General features: G+C 41.3%; 1 protein-coding gene across 6 annotated transcripts in view; it reads left to right on the forward strand.

The window, feature by feature from the left end:
* ZNF385A (zinc finger protein 385A) overlaps positions 1–25,952 on the forward strand; it is a 290,379-nt gene that overhangs the window by 85,596 nt on the left and 178,831 nt on the right. The window contains exon 2 of one of the 6 annotated variants that reach the window (XM_089481003.1): positions 20,184–20,254. The exons of the other annotated variants lie outside the window; for them this stretch is intronic. The gene's annotated coding sequence lies outside the window, so the exon portion shown is untranslated. The remainder of the gene's footprint in view (positions 1–20,183; positions 20,255–25,952) is intronic. 6 annotated transcript variants of the gene reach the window in all.

The raw sequence follows: 25,952 nt of genomic DNA on the forward strand, positions 1-25,952 counted from the left end.
TGGGTGCCGCCATTTTGACGTAATGGTCGTGTCGCGTCCAAATGGCGCAGCCATTACGTCCTGGTGTTGCTGCAGGGCACTTGTGGCGCCCTTTCAGCGGTGCCAGAAGGAGCTCCGAAACAGCTCCTTTCGCCACTTGTATCGCTGGCATATCCTTTACACAGCTGTGTCAGCAATACAAAAGAGCCCCTTTCTCTCTTTCCCCGCAACTGTCAGAGTGTTCTTGGGGCATGAAGCCCAAGGACACCTCTTTCCAGGCTGCAGGGAAGCAGCCTTTTGCCACTTCTCTGAGGCCTGGAAAAGCGGCAGATCGGGGCTCTGGGGCTGCCGCTGTGGCCCCGATCCATCGGGGAAAGAGGCAGGTGCAGACCGCCCCAAAGGGGCGGTCTGTATCCTGCCAGAGAGTAAGGGGGAGAGCAGATATGCCTGCATTTTTTTTAAAGCTTAGGCCTATAAATTTGGCCACCAAAATGGAAAATATAAAAAAAGGAGGCTGCGGGGGGGGGGGGGGGGGGACCCTTTTGTAAGCAGTCCTGAAGATTCAAAATATTTTTTACTACTCATGTGAGACTTACCAAAATTGGGTGCTCATGTGGATCCAAAGCAGCTTTCATGTCAGGGCTTAATTTGGAAGGCCCTTCATAGCAGGGCACAAGGCCTGACTCTATTTTGGTCAAGTAAGGATGGCTGCCTTTAATTTTCAGGGCTGTTCTTTCCTGAGCTTGGGGGCAGTTCTGAACCTCACGTTTGTTGTCGTTTGCTTTGCAGGGAATTAATGCACTCATTAATTACTAGGTTTGTGTGAGAGAATTGAATTATGTTTTTTAAAACATGAGGTGGAGGGGTAGTTAGGGATGAGTTGACTCAAAGAGAGAGGAGGGATAGGGTGGGACAGAAAGGGCAGAGAGAGGAGAATAGAGTGGGACAGAGGAAAAAAGGGATAGAGAGGCATCAAGGTGTGAAAAGCAGAGAGGGGGTGACACAGAATGGTCACTGTAAAATCCTGTAATTCAATAGATTCCACCCGCCATTCGCTCTATCTATGAGCTTTATCACATGGGGGAAATAGGGCAAAATTGGGCTTTAAATAGCCAATTATCCCATGCAAAACATGACATCGCATTTAAGATTTTCACATGACGTCACTATTAAAGAGGCAATAAAGAATTTATACAGAAGCAATAAACAGCAACAAATCATTCACAGGAAAATCCTGTTTTTTGCCTCTTTATAGCCTCTTTATCACCTCTTTATTGCTTCTATAATAATGATGTGTCTGAAAATCTTAAATGCAATATCGCGTTTTGCATGGGATAATCAGCCTTTTAAACCCTCAATTTTCCCCGTGTGATAAAGTCCTATGTCTACTACCAGCACTGGTCTTCAGTTAATCTTTTCATAGAGAAAATAAGGGCCTAAATTCCCTAAAGGCATTGGATCCCATCTAAGCAGGGTCAACTCTGATTAGTATTTGGATAAAAGACTACCGACAAATACCAGGTGCTGTAAGCTCTATTTCAGAGGAAGGAACTGGCAAAACCACCTCTCAGTATTCCTTGCTTAAGCAAACACTATAAAATTTATGGAGTCTCCATAAATTGACAGGCGACTTGAAGGCATGTGTGTGTGCATATGATTTAAGTTCCTCAACTCTGTCCTACTGACATGGCTCCCATCGAGCCCTTTCCTGCTGCAGAGGACTCTGGGACATGGTCTAGAGCAGGGGTTTCCAACTTTTTTGACTCACAGAGCCCTAGGGGCTCCACGGAGCACAGGTTGGGAATTGCTGGTGTAGAGGAAACATTTAGTTCCTGCTGGAAGGCATTGGCTAGGATTCCTGGTCTTAGCCTTTGGTCCTCCAGATGTTTGGGGCTTCAAAAAAAAAAAAAAAAAAAAAAAAACAACCACCAATGAGCATTGCCAATGATTAAGGCTTCTAGAACAGCTGGAGGATCAAAGATTGAGAGCCACTGCTCAGTGTGACAAAGAGTGCATTCATTCGCACATCCCCATGCTCCCCTGTGGCAATATGGGGCAAGATTGGTAACGTTGGGCCAGCTTGTCTGTCTTGTTGTCATTTCCAGTCCTTTTTCTGAGAATCTTTGGCAAGCTTCCAAGGAACCCCATGGTTGCCTGAGACAGAGCAACAAATGATACTCCTACTGGCCCAATTCAAGGTGCATAGCACCCAAAGCCAGCAATCTTGTGGCTGACAATCACTGCCCCACTGCAGTAGAAATCTAGTAATTAACTGTCTGCTGCCCATTGACACCCCAAACTTATTTGAGATAGCTGCTTCCTCCTCCCTCTCCCCCTCCTCCTTATTTTATTCATTTATATTCCACTTTTCTCCCAACAGACTCAAAATGACTAACATATTTAAAAAGAAGTTAAAAACATTTACTGTTGTGTGCCTTCAAGTTGTACTATACAAAGTCATTAATGAAGTATAAATATTAAAGTAATTTAAAAAGCAATTAAACAGTATATAAAATTAAAATGTTAAAGACATTAAAATCCATTAAAAGAATATATAAAAACTTTAAAACAGTGCCATACAGCATGTGCTTGTAAAAGCCTGATGCCATTTTTTAAAATCTTGTTGACAGAAGGAGGGCAAGGCCTCCCTAAGTAGGGATTTCCAAAGTCTGGGAGCAACCACCAAGAAGGCTCTTTCCCTAGTTCTCATCAAATAATAGAAACAGAGAATCATAGAGGTGGACGAGACCACAAGGGCCATCCAGTCCAACCCCCTGCCATGCATGAACTCATCATCAAAACATCCCTGACAGATGGCCATCCAGCCTCTGTCTATAAACCACCAAAGAAGGAAACTCCACCACACTCAGTGGGAGTGTGTTCCACTGTCAAACATCTCTTGCTGTCAGGAAGTTCCTCCTAAAATTTAGGTGGAATCTCTTTTCCTGGAGTTTGTATCCATTGATCTGGGTCCTATTCTCTGGAGCAGCAGAAAACAGAAATGATCCTTAGAAGGTGGTGGGACAGAGGGCCTCTCTAGATGATCTTAAAGCTCTAATGGGCTCTTCCTAATAGTGGGGTTAGCTCTGCCCCAGAGTTTATTGGAACAGTTTTCTGAACACCACTGCTGTAGTTTCTGTGATTCCTAGCCCTCTCCGCAGGCAATTCTTTAAGAAGCTGAATGTTGAAAGTAGAATAAATTATACAAGAGTAACTCAGTGCAGGCAAACCTACTTTATTCTGGGAATTGAATTTGGCTTTCATGAGTCAATTTGAAAAAAGAAAAAGGAAAAAAAAAAAAGGTTTATTCACTGTGGAGGACTCAAGCATGTGAGTGGAATCCTGGCAAAAACGTGGCTGCTTTTGTGCTTTGCTGCACCATCTCTGTGGGGGCTGCAGTAATCCCACAGCTGCTAAGTCCAGTCAGACAGCAGGGTCAACTGAGGATGCAGATGGGATCTCCAAGCATCAGTGGCTGAAGAAGGCCCTGGCCCTTTATCTGACTTGTGGAGGCTGCTTCTACCTTTTCTTGTTCCCATTTAGAGCAAGCTATGCCATCAGGGTGCCTGTGAGGTTTAGGTGCATGGGATGAGGGTTTAGGATGCCAAGATATGGTTTCAGATCACTAATTTGTTTGTGGCTCCCTGAATGGCACCAGCTCTCATCCAGAGTTTCCCATACTACTCTGTCATTCTTCCCCCTCTGCTTTCTAAGCCCACAATGAAGGAAAATAAAACTGTTGAGAAATGGTTTTGACATATATTACATATATTATATAAATTGTAGCTGTGCTTTTTTTTTTGGCCAAGATTTGGATTCAGAAGTGTTATGATTTTGATTTGGCTATATTGATAGGGTAGTAGACATTGGGATTCCACAGAATTCTTTCATCTGAAAGAGTTCTTCTCTTCCTACCTGTACAGCTGGATAAAGAAAATATAAAGTCCAGGCATTTTGTATCCTGTCTATATTTAAAGGATATAGATGGGATTCACAAACAGCAGTGACTGAAGAAGAGTTTGGCCATTCATCAGACTTTTTATTTTATTTTTTTTACTCAGACTCACCCATTTTTTGTTTAAGGGAAAAAATGAAAATCTCCCACACTGTTGTTTTAATCTGAAATACTTCCATTGGCTTTGTGCCTTCATCTGTGGAAAGAACTGGGGTTTTGAGGCATCTGCTGCTTGGATGCAGGGTGGGTGGCAGACTCACCCATTCTCATCTCTCTTGAGTGGTGCATTTAGTCAGGCAGGGTGTTGTATTAAAATGATGCTGTCTATAATCAACCACCTACATTCAGCTCTTGGAACGGGAAATGATACTTGGGAAGCTTGATCCCCAACATTCCAAGTCAATCTTCATTACGTAATGTTTACGTAGCTCCTATGTCTCTCATGATGTGTGTTATGGGAGGGGATTCCCAAGGGAGGAGGCTCTCCTGGCTTCAATAGCATGTCCCTACTGCTAGGTGGGTGGGATCTAGGCTGTAAGTTTCTCATGCATGTGGAAGTACAATGCACAGCAATGTAAGGACTTCCCTGTAATTCTTGGTATGGCTCTGTTGGACTACCTATGTTTGTAAAACGTCATGGCCCTTGGTGTGTTCATTAGTGTATTTTAAACCTTTTGTTCCTTTGCATTCCCACACTGTAGCTGTGTCTGCACTGCAGAAATAGTCCAGGATTGCAGCACATTAACTGCCATGGCTAAGTGCTATAGAATTCTGGGAATTGTGGTTTGTTGTGGCACCAGATCTGTTTGACAGAGAAGGCCAAATGTTTCTCAAAACTACAGTTCCTAGAATTCCCTAGCACTGAGCCATGGCAGTTAAAGTGGTGTTAACTTGGATTATTTTTGCAGTGCGGATGCAGCCTGCATTATATTGTCCGTTCTGCTCCTTCCACTACCATGAATGTTCACATGCATTGCACATTTTCAACTCCATTTTAATTTTGAGGTTTTGAAGAGAGCTCTGGGGACTGTTTGAAAGAAGGCTCAACTCCCTTGTCTGCTTACCTGTTCCTTGTGATCCCCTGTTTCAGTGTTGGGTGTTTTTTGGAGCTTGGATGGGTTACCTTTTTTGGACTACAACTCCTACAATATCTCTGTCACTGTGGCCCCTATTGTAGTCCAAAAGAGTACCATTTCCGAGTTTTAGGTTTAGTAGCAACTGTTGTCAAAACAGCAGAATCTCTCCATTAACTTCCACCTAGGATGAGAAACTCCTTTCTGTGTGAATTTTGGCAGATGAAATACAGTTTTAAGAGGTTCTTTGGAAGAGTTTGGTAGAGGATCTCCCATCTTCCTTAATTTGTCTCTGCCACAAGAGTTCCATGGACCAGGTGCTGCAAATGGGCTCAGTTGGCACTGATTCTTGCATTTGGAATGTGAGCTGTTTTAGCTCCTGCTAAAATTCATCATTATGCAATCCAAAGCACAATGAGAGTTAACAGTTGATTTAGAAAGGGACACTGTGAAGCCCTTCTCCAATTCCACAACCGTGGACTTTCCATTCTTCAAGGGCATCAGCAAGAAGAAGAGACAGAAGGCCTGTAGGCCAGGCAAGTTCACACAGTGTGTTCATCTTTTCTGAAAATGAGTACATTTATAAATGTAAAGTATGAATATTGCAAAACACATTTGTAAACACTCAAGTAATATAGGATTATCCATGAGAGAACCAAGATGGGCTGAGATGGGAGTGGCCAACTTGTCACCCTCCAGATGTTGTTGGTCTGCAGTCCTCATAATTCTTCATCCTTGAAAATATTGATGGAAGCTGGAGTATAGCAACATCTGCAGTGCCATAAGTTGTTCACCCCTGGATAGAAACTTAATGTTCAGTCTACAGTAAACTGGAGTAGGAATAAGGTAGGTCTGGAGATATTGCTACACCCTGCAGTAACTTGGCGTACATTTTGATCTCCAATTGTATGATGAGGATAAGGATAATACTAATGTAGCAAGATGATTCCTCCTCAATGTACCCTAAATCAGAGTGAGGAAAGTATAGCCTTAAACCCTTTGTGTGGCTTTCAGCCCCCTGAACCCCAATTTTAGAGATTGTCCAAATAGAAACAAATTTTCTCAAAAATATGGTGGTTTGGTTTGATATGCCCCCCTGTGAGACCCCAAAACTGCTGAAAAAAGAGCCAGTTTTCAGCAAAAACCAGAATAGTAAGTGATGCCACATTGCTTCTAAGTCACCTGGAACACACGGGTGTAGCCGGCTGTGGGAGTCACAGTAAAAATTGGCTCCATTTCCATCATAGTTACCCACTCCTGCACATAATTATATTGCAGAAGCCAGTTATATTTCAGAAATAATATAATTGGAGTAATCAAGGAGTGGCTTTTTGTATGGAAAGAGTTGGAGCTCCACTCAGTTTGGTAACTCAGAACAAATTCCTAAGCTCTGGGTTCTTCAATTCCAAGTGTGTTGTTTTGCACCAGACTCTGATTGGTAAGGGTTCCAATAATAGAGATTCTGATAATTGATGATGATATTCCAATAATAGATGTTCCAGTAAAAAAAACAAGTAAATTTTACAAGCCTGATTTCTGCCCAGACTATCATCAGTATTTCTTACCACAGCATGTGCAAGTAGAGCCCCAAAGAGTTGATTTCTTGAGTGAGTGACACTTCTTCACAACTGGCCTAACCTTCTAAAAATTGGGAATATAAAGTCCATAGATGAACTTGTGCAATCCAGTCTCTGGTGTGTGACATCCCTGTTTACCCGGCTGTAATCTGATGACCAAAATAGACAAGGCATTATTCACATGCTGTTGTGTGATTTTTTAAATATATATATATATATATATATATATATATTAATAGACATTGAGGTTACCTAGTCATGTCTCCAAGCTATTGGGGAACATGGTGTGTGTTGAAGGGTGTGTTTATACTTTTCCCCCAACCTCATCCTGGTTAGAATTATAATCTTTCCCTGCTCCTCCATAGCTGCTACTTTCAGGAGGAGGAAAGCTGCCCTTGATGCTTTCTTCCCATTGGAAATAGCAGGAGGGATAGCTCTAATCAGGATCGTAAAGGGTTAAAACATTTCTGGTTAGTGTTGTGATCCCTTTGTAAGACATGGCTATATAGAACTAGCTTTATTAGACAGAGGAAAGTGGCCATGTGAGACAGCAGATATTGGATGCTGAGGAATCGTAACAAATTGCTAGTTACTTCTTTTTTAACTGTCAGGGATGGAGAGAGGTGCTTATGGAAGTTTCTTCCTCCTGTACTGTGTACTGTGACAATATTCAGATACCTTAAAGGTAACCAGTGCAATCGTAGAAATGTCTGCTCAAGTATAAGTTGAGTGGGGTTTAGTCCCAGGTAGGTGGATGTAAGGTTGCAGATAAAGACAACTATTGTAGGCTAGTCCTCTTCCATCTTGTAGAGTGAGATCTGAGCCCTGAAGGCTTGGGCATATTTAATCTATTAGTTTTTAAGTGGACAGTATAGTAATTCATTTTCCTCCTGCTTTGCTCCCCATACACACACATTAGAGACACACACATTGCAGTCTTTCAGATTCTACATGCTATTACAGAGTCGCACATCATTGTCATGTTGTTTGGTTTCCCAGTTGTATTTGCAAGGCAGGGTGTGTGTGTATATGTGTCCTTGCAAAACTTGTGAACCCTGTTGCCATTTGTTTGCCATGATTTTCAGACAAGATACCATGAGTCTTCATTGCTAGCAGAGGTCACAAAAAAGGCTAGTTATCATAGCTTTAAAGCTAGCATGGTATAGTTGTTTGAGTGTTAGAGACTAGAATTCAAATCCTCACACAGCCATGGAAATCCACTGAGTGACCATCAGCAAGTCACATACTCTCAGTTTCAGAAGAGGACAATAGTAAACCCCCCTTTGAACAAATTTTGCCAAGAAAATCCTGTGATAGGTTTGCCTTAGAGTCCTCATAAATCAAAAATGACTTGAAGGAACACAACAACAGCAAGGAATCAGGCACACTGTTTCAACATGTGGTCTTCGATTCAGTGAAGTTGGTCTAATAATAGTTTGACGTTCTTCTTTTTGATTTATTTGATTGCCAATGAAAGGAACGTCTGAAATGTAACTCTAAAATCAGAACAGCCTTATTTATATTGTAGGCATAATTTGGCCTTGGGGTGGAAATGGAGTCCCGGGGAGCAAACCTGATTGTGTTCCCTTTCTCTAGTGTTTGAACCAGACTAGGAAAGCATTATTTTGTGAAATGTTCTTTTTGTAATTTTAATTAAAAAAACACAAAACAAGACCTTAGTGGCTTTTTCCCTGTCTTTCAGTATTACCCATTCACCCTCCCCATCTCCACTGTAAAGCCAAAGCTTCCCTTTATCCTAGTGTGTCACTTCTTCAGTCTTTAGACTTGAAGAATCTAATTGCAATCTAACTACAAGGGTTACTCTGTTGTTGTTTTTACAAATCATTAGTTACCCCATTTGCCAAATGACAGTTTGACCTTTCCTGACAGAACAGTAAAAACCAAAACCTAATTGCCAGGGCCAAAATCTTTTAGTTTTGCTAACTATACTGTCAGTAGAGGGATCCCTTAGATTATATTTTGAAATGCTTTGGAGATGGTTAACATCTGATGTTGATGTCTATAATGGACCTTAGTATTGGTTTGATAACTATTCCTTTCCCTCCCTATGAAAACCTGGAATTGTAGTTATGTTGGGGGATGGTCTGGATTTCTTAATAAAATTCCCAATGCTCTTAGTGAACAACAGTTCACAGTTTCTTCTTTGGAAGAAGCCATAAGAGATTTTTAGAAAAACTAAATGGGAAGGAAGGTTTTGTATTGCAGATATATCTAGTATATGCCTACATACACTTTAAAAACAGAAAAGGTTAATAGAAGTGATACTGCCTCCAACCCCTCACCCTCAATTTTTGTAACACAGGGAGATTCTGTCAAAAAATTGGTGCTTATGCATTGTGTGAAAGATTTCTATGCACAGGAAAAGGGTGTTGTTGTTTTTTGCTATCACTGTGAAATAATATGGAAAGGACAGATTCCTAAAACAATAAAAACAGGAGCCCTAAAATGGGGGATGTGACTGTGAGGTTATGATCTCAATCGTCACTACTCAGATTCTGATTGCTTTATATTATAATGTGGAAATGTTGTGAGGATATATGTGATTTTTACCACCGAGCATATGAATGTTTAAAACATGTTTAAAGCTCATGAATGTTTGTCTTTCTGGATATGGTTAGACTGTAAAACCCATTATCCCTTACCAGCAGGGACAGTAGTGAGTGATCATGGGAGCTGCAGTCTGACTACATCTGGAGCACCAAAAGTTTCCCATTCATAGGTTGAAGTGTTAAATGTGGTCAGTAATACGGAGTCGTTGATTTTTTTTCTGTGCTGCGTGTCCTTCTTAGAGACACTTCAGCAAGACCCACTTGTCAGTGCCAGGTTGAAGTCAGGTTTATTCCCAGGGGTCAGTTTGTTGTCAAGGTTTTTGTTTTCTGCTGCTGGACTCTGATCATTCCTTGCTCTTGCAAGATCTTCGGAGATTTTTACCAGCCCATCTGAATGAAAGATCCCAGCTAAGTCAGACTTTCCCCTTCCCATGCTCCTCCCCTTTTCCATGCTCTCTGGGTCTATCTCAGTCTGAGCCAGGCGCCCAGCCGGCCTTTACGTAACCAGGTATCCACAGCTTTAGTGGCTATTTTTATCGCCTGAGCAGGATCTCATTTGTGGGCTGGTTTGTAACAATTGCCCAGATTTTCAGCTGTGGTAAATCTACTCTGCCTCTAGAGATAGCAAGCCCTGACACTCAGCTCTGCTCTGTCCCAGGAAGGGAGGGGATCAGTTTCAGGCATTGCCAACCCAGCTTGTCATCGACTTTGCTGCGACCTTCAGTTGTTGGACCCACACTGCAGTGATGCTGTCTGCAGGGTTTAGCCAGGACTGCAATAGCAACCTGGATCCCAGTATCCTTGGAATGCCCTGTATACATAGGCAAAGATTTCAAAGCCTTTCCTACAGCAGTTGTGTGGATATACACAGTTCTTTCAAGTGCTCCTTAACCAGGGCAGGAATTTTCTGGTTTGGGAACTATTTTTCATTCAGAGGACAGAACATATGCTTCAGACCTACAGCATTTGGATTCATATCTTAGTTTGCCCAATGGATATGCTGTTTGGCCACACAATTTCCAGGTGTTTCCCACTCTTCCCCACCTGTAAAATGGGAATAATCAACAGCAGGATTCGAACCTATCTGTAAGTCCAACTTATTGGCCAGGGCAGCTCTCGATGTTTGTGACAAGTTGTAGGAAGGATGGTGCAGGAAGGTGAGGGAGGCCAGTGACTGGAAATACTATTTTTTGTTTTTTGGACTACAGCTTCCATGACCATTCTGACTAGAGCATTCTGGGAGTTACAAAAGCAACTCTTCAGATTTCTGAGGGAAAGTATATGCAAATGTGTTCTTGTCTTCATTATTGGGTTTCCATGAATAGTATCTTAAGCAAAGCTGTGGGAATAACAGTAGGATAAACAATGAGAACTGTCAAGTGTATTTAACTTGCATGTGTTTGCATACGAAATGATGTGATCATCATAACAGCTAGTGTTCATATACTGCACCACATACAGTATTGCAGCAACACTGTAAAATAGGTCAATGTTGTTTACCTTTTTATTGCTTACAAGGTGCTGAAGTTGAGGAAAATGGACTAGACTATGTAGTCAGTTCTTCGTAGGAGGTAGGATTTGAATTGGGGTCTTCCTGACACATGCTCTATATCACTACAAAGCTAACCCTGGTCTTTAATTTTCTTAGATCAGTTGGGTTGGTTGTTTTCTCAAAATTTGGAAGCTAAGAGGAGTGTCTCTGAGAACAAGCAGAATGTTATCTGTATGAACCTCTTAAAAAGAAGTCCAGCACAAGGACTCCATTACAACTGGTTTTGTTTCTTCCTCATGATTCTCAGATTGTTCTAGGTTGCCAAGCCCACCTCACTTGTTGCAAATTAAAAATATATTTTCCCTTCAGCAGACTATATAGAATGGTTATTATATTGCACTATCAAATATATAATGGTTTCATTTTGGTTTTTACTGCCCAGAAAACTGGAGAAATTGCCTTACCCAATTCAGACTGTCCGTCGTAGTGGACTAAGACTGGACTATGATTCTGAAAATCAGGGTTCAATTCCCAGATCTGCAATGAAATGCACTGGGTGACCTTGGGCAAGTCACATGGTCTCATTCTCAGGGGAAGGCAATGACAATCCTCCTCTGGACAAATCTTGCCAAGAAAACCCCATGATAGGTTTGCCTTATGGTCGCCATAAGCTGGAAACAACTTGAAGGCACTTAACAATATTGTGTCATCCTCAGGCTGCCTTCATAGTATTTCTTACAGGGGAGGAAACAGATGGGTAGGGAGATAGGACCATGTCCACTAGTGGATGAGAACGTCCTTGATGGGGAAGCTTTGGATGTAGATTGCATGTGGAAAAGCAGGAGATGTGCATGAAATGCACTTTCAGCATTTGAGCATAGTCTTGACCTTCAGTGACAGAGTGCATTACCCACTGCATGCTTGCTTGCATGTATATACTCACAGTCACCCTTTATGTATAGATACCTGTCTTATACTCACATTGGGAGTACACACCCATGTCCCTTTATGGTGGTGAAGGACATTTGCAGGCATTCCTGCCCCTTCAGGTATTTCATAATATGTGAAGACTGGTAATATTGCCTTCTGAAGCCACCTTTTAAATTCTACAGTTTTATATTTTAGGATATAAACATGAGGGAGCATTCCATCCCATCCACCTGGCCTACATTCTGATGTGATACTTCAAAATGAATGGGCTTGTTTTCAGCTCTGTAATTAATCTGGGATTCAAATCTGTACCTCCCAGGTTTCACTTTACTACACGTTTAGCTGCTAGACCACAGAGGTAAAGGAAGCAGAAGACTGGGTGGGCTGGAACCCCACAACTGAAAGCTGGTGGTGCCACGTGCCTCACCCTAGTTCCCACTAGCTATGCCTGTGCCAGTGCTGTCTCTCCTTTGTTTTGCTGGTGCATCTGCTCCTGATGTATCTGTACTGTGGAAATAATGCAGTTTGACACTGCTTTAAGTACTGTAGCTTCATCCTATGGAATTCTGGGACTGGTAGTTTTACAAATTCAGAGACAGGGAGTGAAGATTGAAGGAAGGAACATTAACATGCAGAAGACACAATATTACTAGCATAAACCAATAAAGACCTGGAGCAATTACTGAGGAAGGTCAAGGAGGAAAGTACCAAGGTAGGCTTAATGTTGAACATTAAAAAACAAAACAAAATGATGAGCACAGAAGATCTATAAGAATTCATACTTCAATAATGAGAAAATTGAAATAGTCAAAGGGTTCTCATACTTTTGATCAGATATCAACCAGAACAAAGACTGCAGTCTAGAAATTAGAAGACTAGGATTGGAAAGAGTAGCTATGAGACAAGATTCTAAAGTGTAAAGATATATCTCTGAACGCTAAAATGAGGACCATCCAAGCCATTGTGTTACCCATCACTATGTATGGCTGTGAGAGGTAGACAGTGAAGAAAACCAATAGAAAATTGATTCGTTTGAGATGTGTTGCTGGAGAAGAGTGCAGAGGATACCATGGATGGCCAAGAAGATAATTATATGGGTTCTAGAACAGATCAAGCCCAAATTGTCCCTGGAAGCCAGGATGACTAAACTGAAGCTGTCATATTTCTGCCACATCCTGAGAAGGCATAAATAATTAGAAAAGACAATGTTACTAGGAAAAGTAGAGAGCAGCAGAAAGTGAGGAAGACCACTTGTCATACGATTAGATTCAATCAGGGAAGCTAGGGACCTGAAACTGCAGGAACTGAACAGAGCAGTTGAGGATAGGGAGACTTGGAAAACTCTCACCCGCAGGATCGCCATGAGTCAAGGATGACTTGACTGAGGACAGTTCACAACAACAACAACAACAACAACAACAACAACAACAGTCTTTAGCCTTCCCTACCAAAGGGGGCTGGTGTCCAACAAAATTAGAAATCCCAAGAGTCTTTGTGATGGAGCCATGGCAATTAAAGTGGTGACAAACTGCATTGGTTCTGCCATGTAGATGCACCCTCAAAGACCTCTCATTTCCTTCATCCTCCATTCAGCAACAACAGCAGCAGGTGAAACTCTTCTGTCATGGGATGCTAGCCACCTCTGTCCTTTCTCCTGTAGAGCAAAGAGGGCATACAGCCACTCCTGTGCCCCCAAGGTCTAAGTTCTGAGGTGGGGAATCACTGTGCCACTAAAAGCTGCTTGTAGTATAGATTATTTCACTTTATGCCTGTAGCTGCATATGTACTCCAAATGAACTGGGAATCTCCATGCAGTTTGGATCACGTGTGCCAGAGAATCATCCTACCAGTGTTCAGTTTTGGATGGCTTCAGTATGCCATTATAGTTATTCTTCTGGTTTGGAGTATTTGATACCTAGCAGGGCTGGCCTGCTTTGCCTTTTATGTGAAGTATATCATTGTGCAGTCTTGTCACAACACCTTGCCTTAATGACTATATTTATGGTGCTTGGAGCAACACTTGTATAATTTCGGCTGCAGGTGTCATTGGGCAGCTGCTTGGGCTATCTCTCCCTCTGTTACAGATTGCAGCATGACAACCATTCTTGATGCAGCACCTTTAGCCCACATGACTGTGTGGAGATGTTCTTCTGGGTCAGTTGTGGGATACCAACGTGGTGTGAGACCCTTTCTCAGTTTTGCACCAACTGGGTTTTTTATCCCAGGCAAAGATTGAATTGAGGGATTCATACAATCCTTTGAGTGAGGTGTGTGTGCATGTGTGCGAGGATGGGATACATAGCAGGGCAACATAGTTTCAAGACATTTGGCATCTTTTATTGCCTTTTTTAAAATTTAGATCACATCTTTCTTCCAAAGAACTCACAGTGGTGTATATGGAGTGATCCTCATCCTCATTTTTATCCTCAGTAATGCTTTGAAGTAATTCAGGCCAAAAGAAAATGACAGGTCCAAACTTACCCTGTTGGGCTTTGAACCAATGCCCCTGCAGTCCTAGTTTAACACACTAAACATTGCACTTGCTGGTTCTCATGTATGTAACGAAGCTGTGATATATTCCAAAACCTCATCTAAAATTCTGAAAAGACATTTTAGTAGATTCTGTGGCCAAACGGACACAGGGAGTCAGTCAATATAATATATGTACATCCTAAGACCTATTATCCTGCATCATATAAGTAATGATTCTTGACTGTAATTTTCTCTTCTCTCTCTTTTATCAATATAAAGTGGGGTATTGTTCTGACTATAAATTAAGTTTTATCCTTATTATTGGTGTTTCCCCCCTCATTTTCTGATTTGTTCTCTATTTTTAATGTGTATAATGAAACATTAAAGTTTACTGAAGACAATTAAAAACTGTGAAATAATCTTGGAATGAAAACCAGCCTTAGGAACTGGTGCTTAACTCTCTGCCAACTAACAGTTGTTCTGTCAAAATCCCCACTGCCACCATCAAAAGCTGCTTTCTTCTTTCTCTGGACTTTGAGGTCAGTAATGATTTGCATGCATGCTATGTGTAATTTACTCCTTGTCTGAATTGTGGATGGTTCAGGGAAAATATGCAATAGGAAAGCAAAAAGGTTAAAGCATCAGCATCTCTGTGTGTGGAATAAGTCAAAGGTCAATCCCATAGGTGTTATCAGCTTCAGGAAGCACATAGGAGGTTTCCCATCTGGACTGTACCTTGAGGTTTTTGTAATTTGTGTACACTTGGCTGCCACTCCTCAAATCCCTGCGTCTCTGCACTTAAGGTGAATCCATATACCCTTTTTATTCTTCCAAGGAAATCAAGGTGGAATAAATGGTTCCCTTTCCATTTGTCTACCAACCTATGTGTTAGCTTACTGTGGTTGGCTTAAGGTCCCTGAGGGGGCTTTTGAACCCCACTCTCACTAGTCTTATTACTCCATCTCTCAGCTAGGACACCATTTTGGCAATATTCTCTCATAATTGCATTTTAAAAGTTTTTGGCCTTGCTTCTGGGCCTCTAACAGCCACTCTGGCCAGGAATGATTCTAGGATTAATTTGTCTGGGTGGCGTGGACCATTATATTTTCTTAGTGTTTCTGGCCAGCCAATTCTGTGGGAGGAAACCTGGCTTCAGACCTACTGGCAGGAAAGTTGTCCCCGCACCCTCCTGGAATCTCCATGCCGGGCTGGATGTTGGAAGATGGAATCTTTTAGAAATTTCTGTTTCAAATCACAGATTTTAATCTTCTACAAAGAAAATTTCCCCACTTGACTGTTAATGTGCTGTGATTTGTGAAGCTGAACTCTTTGCAGCTATATCAGAGAAACAAAGTGAGAGAGGTGGCGGGAGAGGGGAAACAGAAAATAAGATTTTGGTGGGGTGGCCATTAGTCTTTTGTTTCGCTACACTGTGCAATCATGGCTGTCATATCACTTTATCTAATGCTAGGAAAAGTTTCACCTGCTTAATCAGGGATGGGAGAACCTGTGGCCTGCCAGATGATAGGAGCTAGCAGTATAGCAGCTTCATTTACCGCTTCTTACGGTACTGAGCAGTCTCTACTGTACTGAGCAGTCTCTACTGTACTGAGCAGTCTCAGAGTCCTTTGGCTGGGACTGAACTCACAACCTTGTGGTTTATGAGGGAGTGGCTGCAGTACTGGCATTTAGCCACTGAACCACCAGGGCTGGACTGCATGATGCTGGATGGATGATGTGGACTGCAACTTCTATAATCCTTTACCATTAGCTATGCTGGCTGGGAATAATGGAAATTACATCTGCAGAGCCACAGGTTTCTTAACCATGTGCAAAATATTTATAATCCTTTCATAAAGCTTTCTCTGTGTAAAGTTGATCTGTAGTAACAATTCCACATGAACATAGCATTTCACAGATTGTGCTAGGTCCACTCTTATGAAGTCTCTGGTCTTGCACCAGTGATCATTGTTTAAACCTCTCCCTCCAGGTGCATGTGAAGTGCTCTGTTCTGCTGAATTCCCCCATGTTTGCAACAGCTGGCCATACCCAGTTCTGGTGTTTCTCCCCACCTCTGCCCCCATGTTGCTGTTTGGTTTTGTGTGCCTTCTAGTTGTTTTCTGAGTTATGGCAACCATAAGACATACCTACCATGGGATTTTCTTGGCTAGATTTGTTCAGAGGATGTTTACCATTGCCTTCCCTAAGGTCACCCAGTGGGTTTCATGGGTGAGTGGGGAACTGAACCCTGGTCTCCACACTACAAACCTGCAGTTATCAGCCTTGCTGGCTTTTTATTTATGATATGTTCCTTCTTTCCTCCAGTGAACTGAAAATGGCATATGTGGCTTTTCCTCCCCTTTCCTTTATCCTTGCAACAACCCAGTGGGGTGAGTCAGGCTATAAGAGAGATAATGACTGGCCCAGAGTTACCCAGTGTGCATTTCCCACTTGAATATTTAAACTGCTAAACTAAACTGGGACCTGATGGTATGGGAAATAGCAGCTTGCCTTAAGTGTCTCTTTGCTGTGGATATGTATTGGACAGAGGATTATATTTACCTTCTGGTCAAAGGCATGGAGACCCTGGGGAATGGACTGAACCCAACAAATGGGGACCACTTCCTCTTGTAACAGTATTAACAATAGGTTTATTAGGGTAGGACTATCCCAAATCCTGAGATTTCAGGGTGGAAACCTTAAACCTAGGGATGACCGGCTCTTGTGGGCTGCAGTGCAGTGTAGCCCCTGGTGATATCATTAATCATGACACCTTTAGCGCTAACGATAGCTACACAGATTGTGATATTCATGTAAAAGGCACCAAGTCTAACAAATGCTTACACACACACATTTCAAGACAGCACTCTTGCCCTAAGATTCTTGTCCTTTACCCTGGGGGCTTGAAAAACGGGACCAGCCTTGAAATTTGGCCACCCTAGTTAGTAAGACTAAGCGGAACAAAATAAAGACAAATAATTACCAGCAGCAAACTGGTAAAAAGAGTGGGCCATAAAATCACTAGAAAAATGGATTGTCAGAGCATAGATGTTATCACTTAATAGCAGTGCTCATCACCTGAGTATTGCTACTTTACACATACCCATGTCTGTGTCTGTATGGAATCTTAGAATTGGAAGGGACCACAGGAGCCATGTAGTCCAATCCAATACACAACTAAAGCAGTCCTGAAAGATGCCAGTCCAACCTTTGTTAAACAACCTTCAAACCACCCTTCAAGCCAGCCCATTCCACTGTTGAACAACTCTTCCAGTAAAAAAAAAAAAGTTATTCTAATGTTTAGGTGGCAGCGATGTATTCAAATCTTTTACTCCAAGTATCAAGTCAAATATCAAGTAGTCACTACTTTCAAGTTTCAAGTCAAGTCTCAAGTTTGGGAGTCAACTTTAACAGAAAAATGGAGGTGGTGGTAGGGTGTGTGTGTGTGTGTGTGTGTGTATAAATTTAATAACTAGAAAATCAATAAAACATAAACAAAATTAGGTTTAATAATACCTACTACCATTGTTTCTTTAAATGTAGGATTTTCTTTCAAGAAAGTGTTAAGATATACAGACCAACATATTACTTTTCCTATTGAATTCTAATGTGTCTGTATCATATGTTTTGGTGTTGAGCATAAAGAGCCACAGCAATAGAAAGAGAAATTTTGCTTATGACAACCTTTATTGTGCTTATAATTCTTTAAAATAATATTTTGTACATTATATACTTAGCTACACTATATTCTTAGTTTTCTAGCCCAAGTTTGTTGTTATTCCTTATCATTGGCCAATCTGGGTGGGAGATTCTGGAAGCTGTGGCTCAAAAAGTAACTTCTGGAAATTCTTTAACTTCTGCCACTTAAGTCCCCAACTACCCTGTGCAGGGGAAGCCTGGAGCGGGTTTCTACTCTCATTCTGCTCATATTCTCTTGAATTCAAGTAGAATCCTTGGAACAATTGGGGACCCTGATAAAGCAGATGCCTCAGGCACTCATAGGCTTCTATTTGCATTTATGCCATTATGAACTGAAGTCCCCTCCAGACTTCCCATTCAACACAGGGAAGCTGGGGACACTGGAAGAAGGGAATGGCAGATCTGTCTTGGCCAAAGCTTGATAATGTTACCTTTGTGGACTGTAATTGCAGATTCCTCTAGCAATTATGGATATTGTCCCAGCTGGTTGATGAATTCTAGCATTTGTAGCCCAAAATGGTAACTTCTCCAAGCCCTGCTCTTGCCCTTTTTCATTTACTGTATTTAGCCATAAAACTTAACAGAACATACAATTGCTGATCTGATGCAGAGCACTAATATACGCCTGATTCAGTTGTAACAACCTCTGTCTGATAAGCCATACTTTATCTGACCATCGTGTTCTGTTGTGCTCCTTCCTCTCACACATACGTATATAATGTTAGACGCCCACAATTTGTTAAGTAAGCTTCCCAATACACGTAGACCTTGATCCCAGTGCATCTTTGATTTCTAGGTTGCAAGTTTGGGTTGTAGTCAGATGTTAAAGCACAGTTTCCTAGTTTGGATGCAACAGTAAATTGTGATTTAACAAACACTGGAAACCTTGTATTAATGTGTAGGAGCAAAATGAGAATAGGTTGAAAAAAAGGGACATAACATTTGCATTTGATGCAATAAACCATGATTTACAGGATAGAGATCTGATAGCCATGTCTGACAACAGTGTTGAGAACAAATGTCAGAATCCTTGAAAGAATGTTGGCAATGACCGGCTGTAATTTCAGAGGATGAGGTGGGAGGAGGAATATCCTAGGACTTCCACAGCTAAGGAGAAAGAGCTTCAAGATTCTCTACATATATTTTCATATAAATTATAGAGTCTATGCAAGTGTATGCAATGCACACTTGCATAATACATGTGGATTTTCAAAATCAGTTCTTCGTGGCACAGAATGAAGTGCAGATTATACACAGTCATGGGTGTAGCTTTGCAAGGTTACTTCAGGATACTTAGGAGGCTTTAGACTGTCTGGCCGCATCTGTGCAGGGTGTCTTGGAGACTTGGGAACCTACTTTCAGCATAGCCTGTTTCCTACACTCCTCACAGCATTGTTGCATCACTAGAAATGTGAAGGCTCAGTGAGGGCTGGGAGGGGAGACACGCTCTGAGGACCTTTTTATTTTTCCATCTTAAAAACTAAAACTTTGGGGGGACCACTGGAAAAAGCTATGTTATGAATTATTTTCACTTTTTGGCTGACTGAAATGCTCTTAAAGAGAATATTTTACTTATTCAAAATGTATAGTTTGCAAGGCGGTCTGCACCATTAGAGGACAGTAATTCCTGTGTATACAGTAGACATTTCTGTATACTGTAAAGACTAATTTAATATCAGATATGTTGATTGTCCTTGTTATTGTGACTACATGAAACTACAGTTGCCCCTTTGAATTTGCGAGGGATCCGTTCTGGACACACACACACACACACACACACACACACACACACACAGGTTCGAAATCTCACGCATATTCAAGCCCATAGGTTTGAATGGAGCAAGTGCAAAGATTAATAGAAGTAGTTCCTCTGCGGATTTCCAAGTCTGAATTTCAAGTCCGTGGACTTTGAGGAGTGACTGTATTTCCATTTGAATTAATATGCTTTCTTCTGTTTAATATAAAATTCCTGATTTCTGCTTTCAAATTTTAGTTTTGTCCTGTTTCTTAAATGCCAAAATGAATATAGCCCCCTTATTGTTGTTCGTACAAGCTAAGGCATTTTTTTGATACTGAAATGCTGTGTGCTTACCTGAGAGTAAGTTCTAGTAGATAGAATTTTTAGAGTAAACATGCATAGCAATGCTCTGTAAATTTTATAAATATGCCAATTAGTGCAACTGCATATCTTGAGATTTTTTTTTTTAATAAAAAAACCCTTTATTCTAGGCTGTTAAAACAATAAAATAAATTTTGGCTTGGTAAGAATGGAAGTATTACATAAACTCTTCTTCAAAGTTGGGGGGGGGGGGCATTCCCAGAAGGCAGGAGAAAATGGTCTTCCTCCCACTTGTTTCAAGATTTCTGGAAATGTTTCATCTCTATGGACAGCTTTAGCTCCTTTTTCTCTTCTCATTTTCTCTCCTTCATCGCAAGCATGCCAAAGAAGTCTCCGTCTGGGCCCTGATTATACAGTCAACAACACGTATGAGAGTTATTGGTATACAGTAAGTCAACTGTGCACACTTTATTGCATCATTGCTTTGGCTGAGAAGCAGAGAGGTATTTCTAAGATTTTCAGTCCTGCCCCCCAAATGTGAACAATTGTACTGCTGTACAAGAGGAGGGGGCAGGAGACTATATAGGGAGGCTATATTCTCCTGTTTTCATTAGAGAGATTATGACTGATCCATCATACTTTTCATGCATCAATTCTCTGTGCCAAGTTGGAAGAGGGCAAAGGCTCTTCTTCAAGCCAGTGTCATTTAAAAAAATAAAATAAAAGGAAAGCAGTATCAATTCCCAGTGCTGATGAGGCAGGCCAGGGTCACTTTTTACATTACCTTTCTTGACAGGAAAAGCAAAGACTACATTGGGAGGAAAAAAAGAAGGCTGTAGCTGCCGTAAATTGAGAATACGGTAGTTATAGAGTATGTGCCTGTCTATAAATAGCACTGTTTGCTACTATTTATTTTCTTTTTCATATTCAACAGGTGTATCTAGGCCCTGATTCCAGAAATCCATAGCAGGTTAATACCTTTATTAAATTAACTGAAAGGGCTAAAATAAAATATGCAATCTTTTCAGATCTCCAGAACTCTTCATTAGGCAAGATGTAACCACAACTGGCACAGGGGACAAAACCCAGATTTGATCTGGCAGGTTGTGTGGTCTGCAAAGCATCTTGCGATGAACTAAAAGTTCTGACAGATGATGCCATGTTTTTAAGTATCACCCAGAAGAATCCCAAGGGCATATAGTCAGCCTGGCAAGGCCCAATTAACCTATCTTCCCACTCACCTACTCCATATCTGTGTAAATAGATAAAATGCAAAAGGGCGGGGGGGGGGGGGATGCAGTATTATCTTTGAGACTAACTGGGTTATTTCAGCATGAGTTTTCATAAATATCAAGCTACTACATGAAACCTCATGCTGAAATAACTCATTCATTCTTAAATGTGGTGTTGGATTCTGTTATCCCTCTCTCTGCTTTCCATAATATGCTGAAACAGACTAACAAAGCTACCTATTGGAAAGCTCTTGTAAATAGATACTATGGTTTTCCAGTTTTGTAGGGAGTCACTCCTGCTAAAAACATTTGTTTCTCTACACAAATATGGTAATAATGATAATGATGACAACAACAGCAAGAACAATAGCATGTATAGAAAAGGGATGGAGAAAGACAAATGAGAAATGTGGGATGAAGAGAAGGGGAGAAGTGAAAGGAGAAAAGATACAGAGTACCTAGAGCTGATCAAGCCAGAACACAGAATCTGAAATGTATATAGAGTACCGTATGGATGTCATATAAATGTAAAACAATGTAAGTACATTAGAAGTACAGTACCTAAAAATGAAACATAGCTATAAAACTGATCATAAAAATCTATACCGCAGGTTCAAGATACAAAAATGGGTACAAAGAATAAAAACGAATGTATTACAGTATTAAAATGATAATACATAAAGTAATAAAATTAAACATGAATTAAACAGAATTCTTCATCACCTCTGCAATTTACCCCATTTGACCCAACATATCTAACTCTCGACTGTATAGCTTTACATAAAAACCGAGCTGTGATAATAGATATTTTTGAATCTTGGCCACTCATGAAGTAAGAGATTCTGACATGGGTATCTCAAAACATTGTTCTTTTGATATAAGGACCAAGCTACCGATCTCTTTCCTTTTGGTACAGATTACACTTGGAAGCCAAGATAACAAAGCTGAGGCTGTTGTACGTTGGACACATCATGAGAAGGCATGACTCATTGGAAAAAACAACAATACTAGGAAAGGTAGAGGGAAGGAGAGAGAGAGGAAGGCCACATGCTAGATGGACTCTATTAAGGAGGTCATGGGTATGAGTTTACAGGAACTAAGCAGAGCAGTGGAGGACTTGGAGATGTCTCATCCACAGGATCGCCATGGGTCAAGATCGATGGAAGGGTGGTTACCAACAAAAAACAGATTAAAGAGAGGATTAAAGAGTTTTTTTCTGTTAGTGAGTGGGTACATGCACATGCACATGTAGGCCAGGTCAAGGTGACACTCCATAAAATTGATCAAGCAAACTATTGTTTTGGAAAGCCTGCATCATAATGATCTAATATGCTTCCGGGGAAGGGCATGGCAAACCTTCTCTTAACAAATCTTGCCACACAAAAAAAGGATAGGCTCACCTAAGGGCAGGGTGACCTGATAATCCTGGTGGTGAAACATAGTAGCCCCAGATGATTAACTCGCGCCTTCCACAACTCGAACTCACTTCTGAGGTGGGAGCTCGCCTAGCCCCTCTCTCTCCTCCTCACAGATTTATCTGTTGCTGCAAGTGTCAACCAGTGTGCCTTTGCTTCTACCTTCGGCTCTTCCTGTATAGCTTTGCATTGCTGAGATGTATGTATGTATGTATAGGAGCTACTGAGGTGTAGTGCTTTGAGTGTTGAACAACGATTCTGGAGACCAGGGTTCGATTCTCAGCCCTCAATGAAACCCACTGGGTGACCTTGGGCAAGTCACATGCTCTCAGCCTCAGAGGATATCAATGGCAACACCTCCTCTGAACAAATCTTGCCAAGAAAACCCCATTATATCTTAGGATCATCATAAATTCCAAACACAACAACAACAACAAATTCTTTAGGATGCATTTATATGGCTGTTCATACAGTCTGGCTATAAAGGTCCTTCCAGGGCACCAGTTCATTCCATGCATCTGAGGAAGCAGACCAAGTCTACGAAAACTTATGCTACAACCTCTTTCACACAGTCTCAAAAGTGCTACAAGATCCCTTTGCATACTGATATTCCGGACTAATAATGGCTGTGTCTCTGAATTCTATGGATATTTCACTTGGAAAATTTGTAGGTGTCTCAAGTATTTTTAATCAGGTTTTGTTTAGTTTTGCTTTGTTTGTTTTTTAGCATCCTACACTTCTCTAGAATGTCTCCTGGATGTTAGCAACAGTCATGTTCACAAAGTCAGGTTGAAACATGTACAAACTTCTGCCCAGGATCTTGCTCTTGTCTATCTGGACAATCCCCCAATTATATGAACCAATTCTCTCATCAAGTCATTTCTGTTTTTTTCTGTCCAACACCCTATTTGATCTCAAGGGGCAGAAATGAAAGCTAAGAACCTGTTTTATTAGAAATAAATCAGGAAGGCACCTATCCCCCTCAGACTCATTCTGTATGAAGTCTGGGGGTGAAAAAACTGTGACTCCATTGCATAGTAACTAGGGACCAAGCCCCTCTGGCATCTTTGCTTATGTGTTGGATTTGTCCTTTGGGGAGTGGCTTTATCTGCAGTAGGATTACTTGGAAAGTTACTTTTTTGGACTACAAATTATAGAGTGGCCCAATCAATACAACTAGTTTCTCTATCGGCTGGAGGATTCTTGGCTAATGTTGTATATAACGGTACTTTTAATATAGCTGGGAGTTGGACAGGTGGAGTGTGTTCCTGTTTTTGCAGAACCTGTTAGAGGATTTTCGTACCATCAACCATAGTATATTTCTGGGCTGCTGTGGTGGGGTGGAACTTGGAGGATGGGTTTTACAATGTTTCTATCCTTTCTTTAGAGTTTGTGGGGGGGGGGGGGGAGCCTAGAGGTTGATGCCAGGGATGACTGTTCAACCTGTTGGCCTGTGGTGTCCCTCAGGGTTTTACTCTGTCCCCTGTGCTATTTAACATCTGCATGAAACCACTGGGAGAGGTTGTTTGGAATTTTGTGATCCAGTTCCATCAGTGTGCTGATCACTCTGATCCCTCTCTCCTGTCTACCTCAATACAGGGAAACTATTTGGGTTCTGAACCTGTGCCTGTTGTCAGTAATGGATTGGACAAAGGCAAACAAATTGAAACTTAATCCAGACAAGACAAAGGTGTTTCTGGCTGGTCAAAAGGCAGATGAGGTAATAGGGACTCAGCCTGTGAAGGATGGGATTGTACTCCCCCTGAAGGTACAAATTCACAGTTTGGGTATCCTCCTGGATTCAGCCCTCAACCTGGAACCTCATATTTTTGCAGTGACTAAGAATGGATTTGTCCTGTTAAAACATGTACACCAGCTGCACCCATTTCTGAAGACATCTGATCTGGGTGCAATAACACATGCCTTACCTACATCCTGTTTGGATTATTGTAACACACACTACTTGGGCTTGCCTTTGAGGAATGTTTGGAAGCTTCAGTTGGTCTAAGAGTGGCAGCCAAACTGTTGACCAGGACTAGTTATAGACAGTACATAACTTTTTATTACGGTAGCTCCACTGGCTATTGGTCTGTTTCTAGGCACATTTCAAAGTACTTATTGTGACTTAGGATGCTTTATATTACTTGGGTACAGGTTATATAAAGGACCATAGTCTTCCTCTGAATATGCCTGGTTTGTCAGATCTTCTGGGGAGGTCCTTCTTTTCTTCCCTCCAACATCACAGGTACATCTGCTGAGAATACAAGCAAGCACCTTTTTGGTGGCTGCTCTCAGTTCTCTGGAGTTCCCTTCTTAGAGAGTCTAGACTGACATCTTCCATGGAGGCAGGCCATTTGGAACTAATTGGTCATAGGGGGAAAGGCTTTAAATAATGTTCTGCATTTTGAATATTTGTTGGGTTTTTTATGGGTGCACTTTTAGATGGCTTTTCAATTCTATTGTTAGAATAATTATATTTTAACTTTATGTGAATGTTTATATCTGTTATAACTTTTAAGTAGCAGTATTTAATGGGCCTAAATGCCCTAAAAGACCAGATGCAATTTGGTCTTGGAAGCTAAGCAGGGTCAGCCCTGGTTAGTACTCAGATTGGAGATTGCTAACAAATATCAGGTGCCCTAGGCATTATTTCAGAGAAGGGAACTTCCACTGATGATTCCTTTCCTAAGAAAACCCTATGAAAAATTCATGGGGTCACCATAAGTTGACAGGCAACTTGAAGGTATTTATACACACATGTACATAGATATATATTCAGTGCCAGCATGAAGTAATGGCTTGATTGCTGGACTAGAACTCCAGGAGACCAGTGTTTGAATCACTGCTTGACCATGGAAACCCACTGTAAGTTTGAGACATTCACATTATCCCAGCCTCAGAGGAAGGCAAAGGCAAACATTCTCTGAACAAATCTTGCCAAGAAAACCTGTATGATTTGCCATAAGTTGGAAATGACTTGAAGGGACACAACAATAAGAACAATTCAACAGCATAGCCTTGTTATACATATTTACGAATGTGGTGACACTGGAACCCACAATTTCGTGTCTGAGTGTCCTATGGGTATGATGGCCTTGAGTTCACATGCTGTCTCTGTGTTGTGTTTGCAGAATGACTGGCTGAACCATGGGCAGCACGTACACAAAGTGCTTTATAAGGATTCTGGCATGGGAGTTGTAGTCCAAAGAATTACTCTTCCAAGCCCTGGTGTAGAAAGGAAGGGAAAGAGCTAACAAATTTCTGGCTTCTACACAACTTGAACAGGTGGCAGAACTAAGGACAGAGCAAAGGTGAGAAAGACATAAGCAGATACAATGGAACAAGGAAAAGGGCTTTAAGCCAACTGGAGCTCCACTCCTATATAGAATAGGATGTTATGCCTCACTGGGTCTTTCAGTGGTGTTTTCTAATCACAATTGGCTATTTTCAGGCACCCAGTTCCTCACACTTCTTGCAAAAAAGGATTTTGCTTCTCATT

This window comes from Sceloporus occidentalis, unplaced genomic scaffold (assembly GCF_023333645.1).
Source record: "Sceloporus occidentalis isolate IW3139 unplaced genomic scaffold, rSceOcc1.0.p SCAF_1, whole genome shotgun sequence".
NCBI lineage: Eukaryota > Metazoa > Chordata > Lepidosauria > Squamata > Phrynosomatidae > Sceloporus > Sceloporus occidentalis.